General features: G+C 42.0%; 1 protein-coding gene across 1 annotated transcript in view; it reads left to right on the top strand.

Moving 5' to 3' along the window:
- The first annotated feature begins 7,016 nt into the window (after positions 1-7,016).
- Positions 7,017-13,917, top strand: part of MYH10 (myosin heavy chain 10) — a 124,747-nt gene continuing 117,846 nt past the window's right edge. The window contains exon 1 of the mRNA XM_056550218.1: positions 7,017-7,133. The gene's annotated coding sequence lies outside the window, so the exon portion shown is untranslated. The remainder of the gene's footprint in view (positions 7,134-13,917) is intronic.

Genomic DNA, 13,917 nt, shown 5'->3' on the forward strand with positions numbered 1-13,917 from the left:
AAATCCTGTAGTGCGCATGGACTCTAAGAAGATCATCCCGATATAAAGGGGCCCAGCGCTTGTTTGAGGATTTGGAGCTCAGCAGAAATACATTGCTCTGACCATTATAGAACTATACAGTATTATGAATTTTTGAATGTTTGGATTTTTCTATGTTTGTTCGATTATAACGATGGTAAACGATCACTGTTGGTCTGCCATTCAACCCAATATAACAGAATTACTAAAACATGGAGTCAACTATTTGCGAAAAGCCAAACCCCGGATCTAACTGTATATAAAATTCACTTTTTTTTCTTTGATATCTCATTAACTTCTCTCTCTCGTTCCTTCTCGAACTCTCTTAACCTGTCCTCCCCCTCAATCCCGACTTTGTTAAATCTTAATGCACGTGCGTCATGCCGTAAGACACAGGCCGTGACGGCCAGCGCGGCACAAGGACAGATACCCAGAGGGAGTCAGGGATTAATAATACTGTTGCCATGGTGACCATTATAGAAATAGAAGTGTCTATACCCGCACAGCTCCATTAAGAATCCTGAATATGCATTTCTGGGGAACAGGCATGGATAGCAATGTATTCAATGGCAATGGAATAGACAAATACAATATGAAAGGTTGTGAATGCCAGCTCGGGGAATTATTGGATACTGGGCAGCAGCCATGGCAACCATTCACTATAGAATGCATGGGCCGATGCCCTTTGCTCGTCTGAACCCTCCCTAACAAGTCAGATATTTTGTTAGCTAAAAATGTCATGTCTTACCTTTCTTTTCAATATAGGGATATGTCGGCACTTCCATGGAATCTGTGGTGGTGCACGAGGTAGGGTAAAGCCACAGGTAGAAGAAAGATGATATCCAGCACTCACCAGTAATGCACAGTGAAGATTTATTATGCCATAGTGTAGTAGGACGTGTTTCGGCGTGGGAGCCTTCCTCAGCTGTCTGCCTAGGCAGACAGCTGAGGAAGGCTCCCACGCCGAAACGCGTCTTTGTACTACACTATGGCAAAATAAATCTTCACTGTGCATTACTGGTGAGTGCTGGGTATCATCTCTCTTTTACCTTTCTTTTCATCCATGCCAAGTAAACAGCTACGGGGGTCATTTACTATGTGCGGCGTTTTTGCAAGTAAAGCTCCGCCCATTTTTGCCATGCTGGATTTACTTACCTTTTATTAAATCCAGCAGCCCAGTGGCTGCAATTCCAACCAGCAGAGAAAGCTATACCAGCTTTGAGCTGGCGAAAATCCTGCGACTTTTAGTGTAGCAAATTAGCCCTAAAGTGGCATGTGAGGAGAGCTATCCTCCAGCACGCCCCCTCCATGCAGGACTACGCCCCTGCCAAACTCCTTCCCTCCTCCTTAGCGTTAAAGGTATATATGGCGAAAAGTCACAAAATTTGTGTGAAAAAAAATATATATACATTTTTTGGCAAATTCTTCCCCGGCTGCCTATTTATTGGGGACTCAATCTTCTGTACCCTGCCTTCAGTTTATGATACATCTTTTGCTCAGCGATTCTTCCTATTGCAATTCAACTCCTGACTCTGATCCTGATATTGGCTTTGATCCTGAATTACATTTCTGCTTTACCTTTTAGATTTGACACCTGGTACGTGTAGTTCCACTCCAAATATTGACCAGGTATTTCATCTCTTCCTATAGCTAGCCACATCCTTCTTTGCTGGGACATATGGCTTCTTTTCTAACTTTCCAAACACATCCACCGCCAGTCCAAACCTGGTCATTGGATCAGGAGTAAAGAATATATTTAAAGGGGTACTCCGGTGGAAAAAAAAATTCTAAAATCAACTGGTGTCAAAAAGTTAAACAGATTTATAAATTACTTCTATATAAAAATCTTAATCGTTCCAGTATTTATCAGCTGCTGTATACTTATCAGCTGCTGTATACTACAGAGGAAGTTCTTTTCTTTTTGGATCTCTTTTCTGTCTGACCACAGTGCTCTCTGCTGACACCTCTGTCCATGTCAGGAACTGTCCAGAGTAGGAGAGGTTTGCTATAGGGATTTGTTTCTGCTCTGGACAGTTCATGACATGGACACATATTACAACTAAGTTCCATTGAAGTGTACAGAGCCAAGTTGTAATATCACACACAACCTGAAGACAGGTGTGGTAGTGTTTTTGGAAGAAATTGGCTCTATTTTTCTATTCCTGTATATCACTTTCAATCGTACACCAGAGGCTATGGTGCAGGTGCATTCATATTTAGCAGTCTCCCAAAAAAAAAGCCAATAATGTATAGATCATATACACATGCAGTGCTTTAGCAGACAATATCATCAATATTTATGAACTCTCGGTGCATCTTGTATAGAGCAGGTAATAAAAGAATACTATCCATTAGCACAAGGTGCATACCAAGTACATGCTGTTACAATACTGGTAGCACGTCTGCATACCAAGTCTATCTTTATTCTATACTTTATACTACTTTAGCACAGGAGGATGTTCCATCATTTAGTATATTGCTATTACAGTACTTTATATAACTGAAGTCCAGAGCTTCCTGTAACTAATTACCATACCCAACGTGTTTCCTTGGTTACATTCATCAGGGAAAGTCAGGGAGAGCCAAGTGACAACGGTAGTTCCATAGGCACTGATAATAGCCATTAAAAACAAGCCCCTTAATATTGTACTCAAGTATAGGAAACGTGTTGGGTGTGGTAAGGAGCTACATAAAGCTCTGGATTTAAAGGGGTACTCCGCCCCTAGGCATCTTATACCCTATCCAGCCGGAGGCCATGCACCCTCAATGCAAGTCTATAGGAGGGGGCGTAACAGCCGTCACGCCCCCTCCCATAGACTTGCATTGAGGGTGTGTGACCGTCACGTTACGAGCCTCCGGCGCTGCATCCAACGCTCTAAACGAATGGTGGGTGCAGCAGGGAGATCGTGGGGTCCCCAGCATCAGGACCCTAGTGATCAGACATCTTATCCAAAGGATAGGGGATAAGATGTCTTGGGGCGGAGTACCCCTTTAAAGCGCACCTGCCATTTTAGTTGACTTTTCAGCATAAGTTGTCCTGTGTCTGTACACGGGCAGTAGATAACTTGTTGTATATGGTATTTTTTCAGCACATTTCTGCTTGGCAGGCTTCATCTATAATTTGCGGTTCTCCCAGAGCTGACGGACGGAGTTCCCTCCTCCATAGACTTGTATTGCTTGTCATGCAGACTGAGGACAAAGCTAAGTTGATTTTCAGGGAAATAGATTTGAGTAGGCAGTATCCCACATTTACTTGCACTATTGATCTATGTAAAGTGTGATCAAATGACAGTGCCTATTTGAGTTATAATAGCAATATCGCTAAATGATGAACCATGTCTGCTAGTTAAAGGGGTTATCCAGGAAAAAACTTTTTTATATATATCAACTGGCTCCAGAAAGTTAAACAGATTTGTAAATTACATCTATTAAAAAATCTTAATCCTTTCAGTACTTATGAGCTTCTGAAGTTAAGGTTGTTCTTTTCTGTCTAAGTGCTCTCTGATGACACTTGTCTCAGGAACCGACCAGTTAAGAAGAGGTTTGCTATGGGGATTTGCTTCTAAACTGGGAGGTTCCCGAGACACATGTCATCAGAGAGCACTTAGACAGAAAAGAACAACCTTAACTTCAGAAGCTCATAAGTACTGAAAGGATTAAGATTTTTTTAATAGATGTAATTTACAAATCTGTTTAACTTTCTGGAGCCAGTTGATGTATAAAAAAAAGTTTTTTCCTGGATAACCCCTTTAATGGTGCCTTATGAATCCCTGTCATCTTTACACCAGCAGTGTACGTTATCCTTATTGCCTCGTGTAGAAATTAATAATTCCCCTTTGCATTACAGGAGCTTCAGCTGTCAAGTCACCGCTATATGGTGTCGATATTTAGGTTCTTTGCCACAAGAGAACAGATTTCTGAATAAACTTGGTTTGTTTACCAGCATCCGCTCCATTTCACCCAAAGCCTTTATAATGGATGGTATGGCGGCACGCACAGGATAATCTATCAGGTTTAAGACACTTTGTATCCCGGAAAGATACTGCGGCGCACAAATAAAAATGTCTATTACTGTAACCATGGCAACTAGATCAGCCTGACACAAACAGATTGCTCATTGTGTAGCATTTGTGGTGCAGTGAGGGGGTGTTAATGCCACTTATTGTGCGCCATAGCAACCATGGGGTGGGGGGGCAGGGGTCATTAAAGGTCATCGGAATGGTTATTATTGACAGTGCGCATATATATATATATATATATATATATATATATATATGAGAGAGAGATATATTTTTTTTATTTAGATCTTGTGCAAAGAGCTAGGGGGCGCAACTGAGAGAAAACATGACACATGGACATAATGATGAACATGGTAAGTCAATTACCAGTCATAGAAGTTGAAGTTTCATGCTTTAGACCAGTGGTCTCCAACCTGCGGACCTCCAGGTGTTGAAAAACTACAACTCCCAGCATGCCCGGACAGCCAACGGCTGTCCGGGCATGCTGGGAGTTGTAGATTTGCAACAGCTGGAGGCCCAATGTTTGTGCTGTGATTGTGTATGTGTTGTGCTGTGATTGTCCAGAGAAGTAAGGTAGGAATTATTGGTGTGTGTACTTCTGACAAACATGCTGGGCATGCTGGGAGTTGTAGTTTTGCAACATTTGGAGGTTCGCAACTTGGAGACCACTGCTTTAGACCATTCATCAACAGGGACGATCAGAAATAGCGTAACTCCTGCCTCATAGAGAAAAAAAAAATGATTAGAACAGATCCCATTTCCTCCTCATTCATTTATATAATTTTATCACCCCAAGCATTAGGATGTCAGAAATTAAAAAACAGAAAAAAAAAAACAAAAAACAACAAGAACAATATTCACTTTACTAAACCTCCTATAGCTGGGATCCCTTTGCAAAACTACAACTTGCAGCTTGTCCTAATAGCTTTGGGCTGTAGGTCGAGGATAACTGTCCCATAACAATGTGTAGCCAATAATTAATAGGATGTTATGTTAGATTTGGCCTCTAGATGGCAGGATTGTTACAAGGAGCCGCAACGTTGAAGTCAAGTTTGTAGATAATGGATGGAATTCACATTCCAAGGATTGTAATACAAATATCGGTAATATGAATGTCCAACCATTGTGAAGCTGGGGCCTGCAGTAAGACTAAGGTCCCAGCTAAAGATTTAACCTTGTTAGTTAAAGGGGTTATCCAGGAAAAAAAATTTTTTATATATATATCAACTGGCTCCAGAAAGTTAAACAGATTTGTAAATTACTTCTATTAAAAAATCTTAATCCATTCAATAATTATCAGCTGCTGAAGTTGAGTTGTTGTTTTCTGTCTTGCAACAGTGCTCTGCTGACATCTCTGCTTGTCTCGGGAACTGCAGAGTAGAAGAGGTTTGCTATGGGGATTTGCTTCTAAACTGTGCGGTTCCCGAGACACGTGTCATCAGAGAGCACTTAGACAGAAAAGAACAACTCAACTTCAGCAGCTCATAATTACTGAAAGGATTATAAGTTTAAATAACTTAAATGGGTTATCCAGGAAAAACGTTTTTTTTATATCTCAACTGGCTCCAGAAAGTTAAACAGATTTGTAAATTACTTCTATTAAAAAATCTTAATCCTTTCAGTAATTATGAGCTGCTGAAGTTGAGTTGTTCTTTTCTGTCTAAGTGCTCTCTGATGACACGTGTCTCGGGAACCGCACAGTTTGGAAGCAAATCCCCATAGCAAACCTCTTCTACTCTGCAGTTCCCGAGACAAGCAGAGATGTCAGCAGAGAGCAGTGTTGCCAGACAGAAAACAACAACTCAACTTCAGCAGCTGATAATTATTGAAAGGATTAAGATTTTTTTAATAGAAGTAATTTACAAATCTGTTTAACTTTCTGGAGCCAGTTGATATATAAAAAAAACGTTTTTCCTGGATAACCCATTTAAGTTATTTAAACTTATAGAACAATTTTATTCTTATGATTGTAAGTGAAAAAATCAGACCAAAGCCTTAAAGGAGTACTCCGCCCCTGGCATCTTATCCCCTATCCAAAGGATAGGGGATAAGATGTTGGATCGCTGCGGTCCCGCTGCTGGGGACCCCGGGGATCGCCGCTGCGGTACCCCGCCATGATTACTGCACAGAGCGAGTTTGCTCTGTGCGTAATGACGGGCGATACAGGGGCCGGAGCATCGTGACGTCAAGGCTCCGCCCCTCATGACATCACGGCCCGTCCCCTTGATGCAAGTCTATGGCAGGGGGCGTGAAGACCGCCACACCCCTCCCATAGACTTGTATTGACGGGGGGGGGGGGGGGCCGTGACGTTTCTTTTGGGATTTCTTTTCTGTCATAACCACAGTGCTCTCTGCTGCTGACATCTCTGTGCATTTTTGGAACTGTCCAGAGCAGCATATGTTTGCTATGTGGATTTTCTCCTGACATGGACAGTTTCTGACATGGGCAGAGGTGTCAGCAGAGAGCACCGTGGTCGTGACAGAAATAAAAATCCAAAAAGATAAGTATTTACTCTGTAGTATACAGCCACTAATAAGTACTGGAAGAATTAAGATTTTTTTTAATAGAATTACAAATCTGAAAAAAAAATTTGGATTAAAAAACAGCCCTGCTAGGTTAAGGATATGAAAATGGAAGAAAAGAAAGAAAAGACAAGGGAAAATATGTCCAATAGATTAATTTACTATTTATTTATAATATACTAATGTCTTCTGCAGGGCCCTTGCATCAAACATAAGTAAAAAAAAAAAATTAATTAATTATTAATTAAAAATGATAATGATAATATGCAGACTTTTAAAAATTGCTTGCAGAAATTAATTCCCCAATTGGCATACAGTCTTACTGGGGGGGCTTAGAGACTCTCCACTTGATATTAGTGTATTGTACTGATAAAGGAATAGGATGATGATTTTCTCCACACTATGATGTTATACAGTGATACGGCACTTGCACCCCATCTTTGGCAAAACCGGAGGATTCGCATCACTCTAATCTCCACTGCAAACAGAGAAGCAGAGCGTGCTTCACAGACTTCATCTACTCCGCTACCAGCCAACACTGAAGCGCATCCCGAGGAGACTTACCAGATACCGGTACGAGGCACCTAGTGCCAACCCCCTACCCCACTTGGATATAACTGTTATAATACTGCTCCTATATACTAGAATATAACTACTATAATACTGACTCCTATATACAAGAATATAACTACTATAATACTGCCCCTATATACAAGAATATAACTACTATAATACTGCTCCTATATATAAGAATATAACTACTATAATACTGCTCCTATATACAAGAATATAAATACTATAATACTGCTCCTATATACAAGAATATAACTACTATAATACTCCTCCTATATACAAGAATATAACTACTATAATACTGCCTCCTATATACAAGAATATAACTACTATAATACTGCTCCTATATACAAGAATATAACTACTATAATACTGCTCTTATATAGAAGAATATAACTACTATAATACTGCCCCCTATATACAACAATAAAACTGCTATAATACTGCTCCTATATACTAGAATATAACTACTATAATACTGCCTCCTATGTACAAGAATATAACTACTATAATACTGACTCCTATATACAAGAATATAACTACTATAATACTGCCCCTATATACAAGAATATAACTACTATAATACTGCTCCTATATACAAGAATATGACTACTATAATACTGCCTCCTATATACAAGAATATAACTACTGTAATACTGCTCCTATATACAAGAATATAACTACTATAATACTGCCTCTTATATACAAGAATATAACTACTATAATACTGCTCCTATATACAAGAATATAACTACTATAATACTGCTCCTATATACAAGAATATAACTCCTATAATACTGCTCCTATATACAAGAATATAACTACTATAATACTGCCTCCTATATACAAGAATATAACTACTATATTACTGCTCCTATATACAAGAATAGAACTACTATAATACTGCTCCTATATACAAGAATATAACTACTATAATACTGCCTCCTATACACAAGAATATAACTACTATAATACTGCTCCTATATACAAGAATAGAACTACTATAATACTGCTCCTATATACTGTACATGAATAGAACTACTATAATACTGCTCCTATATACTGTACAAGAATATAAATACTATAATACTGCCCCTTATGTACAAGAATAGAACTACTATATTAGGGATGACTGTCTAATATATATGGGGCCTTCCAAACCTAACAGATTTGGCATGGGGATTTCAACCAGATCCTTTTCTACTTTGATAGCAGCTATTGAAGGTCTATGGTCCCCTTTTTTTCCTCTTTATTTTTGTTCTTCTTACACAAATGTTTGCCTTTTCTACAGATGGCTAGTTTCCCCATATATGGCTATGAAAAAAATCAAAGCGAAAAAAAAAAAGTAAAACCAACTGAGAACAATAAATGACAAAGAATAACCTTAGATTAGTGGATTTTTTTGTCCAGAACAAACGGGCAATAAATCATTGCTCGGATATTAATAGCTGCGATATTGTGGCCAAATTCCTACAAAAACATCCAAACTCCACAAAAAAGCTGCGAGCGCTCAACAGTTGGAGCTCACAGTCTGTGATAAGAGAAAAGATCTGTATGTATCAGTTATTTTATTGCGACACAACACTTACACTATGGTAAAGCCCCCCTAATCGTGACTTTGTGGGAACCGTTATGGTGCGGTTTAACCTAAATACTGCAGCTCGAATAGGGAACCTATGTATCTATGCCATTGTTTCCCAACCAGGGTGCCTCCAGCTGTTGCAAAACTACAACTCACAGCATGCCCGGACAGCTGTAGGCTGTCCGGGCATGCTGAGAGTTGTAGTTTTGCAACAGCTGGAGGCACCCTAGTTGATTCTATTAGGTACCCAGACTAGACAATCCCCTTGAAACTAAAGCACAAATCTATAGGTACACTGTAAAAGTGAAGGGTGCAGACCTACAGGTAGCACCACAGATGGTTTTCTTTATTTATTTGCCCTAAAACAGGGCACTCCATTCTTTGACCCTCCAGCTGTTCCAAAACTAACACTCCCATCATGCCATAGCATCTGCAGACTGTTGAAACATTCTGAAAGTTGTAGTTTTTGCTAAATATCTACTTGCCTTTACCTCAAAGGGGTACTCCGGGGAACCAAACCCATAGCCCATCTTTTTCTCTCATAAACCTATTTAATTGTCTAAAAATCATTAATTAGTTGTATAGAGCAGTTTCCCTTCTTTGGTTGTCACTTAAATGTATGAAGTGACAAAATGACATTATCCAGCCTTCCACTATGTATCTGTCCAAGTCCCTCTCTGAAAGCAGCCCCCACCCTCCTGAGAGACATAGACCATGTGGTTTCTGCCCTGCACTGATGATGCTCCCTTTAGTGCTGAGAACTGGGAGACGTGTGCAGCCTCAGACAATCAGACACTGAATCTCTCTCTGCTGCTCAGATCAGGAGGGTGGGGGCTGCTCTCGGAGAGTGAGCTGGCTGGCAGATCAGAGCTGCAATGATTGCTGGGAGATTTAGGCAAGGGGAGGGAAGGATGGCAAAGAATATGAAGCAGCCAGAGGAAGAGAACAGGGGCTACAAGAGCCATGTATAGCAGGCAGGGTGGTTTATAGGGAACATATCCAGGCACTGTGGGGACTTTGGAGCATATATATATATTTACTTTCCCGGAGTACCCCTTTAAGGCTGGGTTCACACTATGGAATTTCCGATCAGAATTCCGAATTTTAGTTGGAGTTTCGCTGCCTAAAGGTAAAATTCAGGTAACTGGGTTTTCTGTTAACCCATTTACACTGCGGAATTTTCAGGGTGGATATTCAAATGATTACACCAGAACAAGGAACCTGCTCAATGTTGTGGCGGAATCTTCACCGCAGACATTGCCGTCTGTGACTGAATCCGTCAGCGCTGGCAACGCACAGAATCTCCGGCCGGTAATTTTCCAGCCGTGGATTCTGTAGTGTGAACCTGGCCTTACTATTTTACATATTGTAGCATTGATCATGTGTGGTCAACAGAGAACAACATAAAATCCCACTCTGGATGTTGATGGGTTCTCCCGGCTTCTAGCTGGGAGTCACAAGGGACTCCTCTCTGTTGAACCTTCCTCCTGACCCAACCAGCGCCTGTCCCTGTCACACTTAGCTGATTTACTTTGGCAGAATACCAAGGGCCCGTGTCATTCCAGAAGCTTGAGGCTGGTTGTCAGAGGCCGTGATGCTTAGTCCAGATGGGCTGATGAGACAACTGAGCTTTTAAAGAATTTACTTTCAATAGTCTTGTTTATTCTCCAGTTGGACGGTGGTGGGTCAGTGGGTGGGCTTAGCGTCCCCCTGAATGTCTAGGTCAATTGTGTAAAAGTTCTCCTAGACTAAGTGCACACATCGTAAAATGTACTGGCATATTTTATTTTCCTGCACTTTTTTTGGTTTGTAATTGGCCAAAAATACTGCCGTAAATATTGTAGCCTTTTTTGCTGATTCTGGACGAAATTATGGGGGTTAAATAAAATCCATGGAATTGAGATCTGGGGAGTTTCCAGGCCATGGCCCAAAATCTCAATGTTTTGTTTACTGAGCCCCTTCGTTATTACCTTTTTGCCTTGTGACATGGTTTCCATCAAGGTGGAAAAGACAGTGTTTGTTACTATTCTTTATTTGTGGTAGTGGGCCCACTTCTTGGGATGAATTATGAGTGAGCCCACTTCTTGGGATGAATAGAGACCCCATACATGAATGGTCTCAGGAGGCTTGAGTGTCGGCATGACACAGGACTCTTTGTAGTGATCACCTTATCTTCTCCAGAGGAGCATTCTTCTAGATGTCCCAAATAGTCTGGACGGGGTTTCATCAGAAAAAATAACTTTATCCCATTACCCAGTAGTTTAATCCCCGTACTTCATGAATTATCCTCTGGAGAAGATAAGGTGAGCACTACCTTCTTGTTGCTATTCCTGAGCAAGCTCTGCAGTGATGCTGAACCAATCCTGTAGCTGAATCCTCTTTAGGAGATGGTTCAAGCACTTGCTGGTCTTGGGCGCCCTGAAGCCTTTTTCAGGGCAATTAAACCTCTCTCCACGAAGTTATTAATGATCCGATTGGATGGCAAGCTTACAAGCAGCAATACCCTTGCCTGTAAAGTGCTTTTGATGCAAAGTAATGATAACTGCATGGAGGTAACCATGGTTAAAGTGTACCTGTCGTTAAATTTTTTTTTTATATAATGTAGATAATACGATTATATGTATATCTGTAATATGCATTCATTAAAAAATATGTTTTTTTTTCCACCTGCAGCTATTGCATGTGTGTCTCTATGAGGAGTCCAAATACAGGAAGTGAGGGTGGACAAGCACGGCTTTGTGCACTAAGAAAAAGCAGGACAGTGTGCACTGAGGCTCTATAACACGCTCCTGGCTCATATATCACAGATCCTGCACAGATCCCTGTTTGTCCTATTCTCACTTCCTGTTTTTGGACTCCTCACAGAGACACACAGACAATAGCTGCAGGGACAGCATTTTTTCACCCAAAAATATACACAATTTTTAACCAATGTATATTACAAATATACATATAATGGTGTTGGCTACATTATATAAAAAGTTTTTGTTGATGACAGGTACACTTTAACAGAAGACAGCGATTTCAATCACCATTCCCCTTTTCTTTTAAAGCAACTGGCCTGCTCTTATTATTCCATCAGCATATCATCAGCTGCCTTGTCGTCCGTAACACTTTCTTCTGAGCCAACAAGATGGTAGCTAGTCATTGTGCGGCAGGACTGAAATTGAGCGGAAAGTATTATTTTTCTTTTTTATTGTGTTAAATGGGTATTCCGGAATATGATGTCAAATGCCAGAATACCCCTTTTATTATGATGGCAAGGAAGGACTTATTCATCTGACCACTCTTCATAACAATCAAAAATTTCTGTCAGTCTTAAAACCTTTGGCCACGACTGTACATTTAGCAGATCTTCCTCTATCTTTGGCATAAACCATTTGTTTAACATGTACAGTGGTCCCTCAACATATGATGGTAATTGGTTCCGGGAGGACCATCATATCTTGAAACTATCATATGTTGAGTACATATGTATATGGAAAACTGGAAATTGGTTCCTGAGTCCATGAAATTTCAACCAGGGGCCAGGCCCGAGGTGGGGGCTTGTGGCCAGGCCCGAGGTGGGGGCTTTGGTCCAGGCCCGAGGTGGGGGCTTTGGTCCAGGCCCAAGGTGGGGGCTTTGGTCCAGGCCCGAGGTGGGGGCTTTGGTCCAGGCCCGAGGTGGGGGCTTTGGGCCAGGCCTGGTGGGGATTTGTGCTGCGCTTAAGAGAGGGGGGTTAATGCTACCGCAGCCATGGGGCGAGGGGTTAACTTGACCCTTCACTCCATGGCAGCGGCAGTTTTATCGCTGCCGCTGCGTGAGGTGTTAACACTGCCGCTGCCATGGGGTGAAGGGTTAAGTTGACGCCTCACCCCATGGCAGCGGCGGCGTTAACCGTTCACCCCGCGGCAGCGATAACACTGCCGCTGCCATTGGGTGAGGGGTTAATGCCGCCGCTGCCATGGGGTGAGGGGTTAACGCCGCCGCTGCCATGCAAATGAGCACTCACCAGCTCCGCGTCTTCCTCTCCCGGCGGCGCTCCTCGACTGAGGCGCAGGCCGGCAACGTCACTGTCATGTGACAATACATTGTCACATGACCGTGAGGATCCGCGCGGCGCAAGGAGGCTGCATCGGCACCACGGGGGTTAGCTGCTCCGGCATGCACTGGTATGTAAACCTGCTTAATAGCCCAGCGGTAGTCTGGTAGCAGCTGCAGCAGCAAAAAGTATCGTATGTCGATACTGCTTTCAACATACGATGGCCTCTGAGAGGCCATCGCATGTCGAGGCCATCACATCTTGAGGCATTACTGTACAGGTAAGAGCGGCGTATGATCGGATCCTCTGCAACAAAGAAAGGACCATAGACGTTGCGTCTGCTCACTGCACTGAACACAATTACTTTGGGTGAGTCCCTCATATTCTCGATAAGGGAGATTGGTTTTTCTGAATCCAAAATTTTAACATTGTGGCGACTGACCTTCCTACTGAGATAAAACACCAGCCTTTCCGTGAATTCAACTTAATTCAACCGGCCTTGCAAGTCAGTGCAATAGTCCCAGTGTTTTTGTTTGGTGCTTGGTTTCACCTCCTGAAGAAGTTATCTGTATGGCTTACAACGCAGATGTTTTCATAAGATATGCCATACTCTGGTTCCATACTGGTCAACCTGGGGGACTCTCTAGGACTATGCTCGTACATGGCTCAAATGCTGTTTCTTCTTAAGTCATTGGGTGGCCCAGACATTTCCCAGTGGTCTCGAATTGCTTCCCCCAATGTGAAATGTAGTTTCTATACAGATGCAGATTTACATTATTTTTGCTAAAGGTTTCACAGACTTTAGCTACTCCACCAACCATACACACAGTTTTTCCTGTAGGTATTCTCGTCTTTTGGTGATGGAGTGGTCGGCCTTCTTCTCTTAGCATTCCTTAGTTCCTAACCTTCCTGTTTCTTACCCGTTGTGGCTTGCGTTAGAGGACTGCAACTAGTTGGGACTGGCTACCGGCCAGGCCTTCTGGTAACGTTTAACAATGGGCCTGGCTCTCAGCCAGGCGTTCTCGCTACAGGGAGATGACTGCTGTGACACAGCGTCTACAAGACAGGACAACGTTAACCCGTGCCACATCTGGGGGCCCTGCCAGGACACAACCAGCGCCGTATAGTAATTACTACCGACACTTTGCCTCTGGGCGGCTGAATCTAAATACATCACATT

Source organism: Hyla sarda, chromosome 13, assembly GCF_029499605.1.
Source record: "Hyla sarda isolate aHylSar1 chromosome 13, aHylSar1.hap1, whole genome shotgun sequence".
In the NCBI taxonomy this organism is placed as follows: Eukaryota; Metazoa; Chordata; class Amphibia; order Anura; family Hylidae; genus Hyla; species Hyla sarda.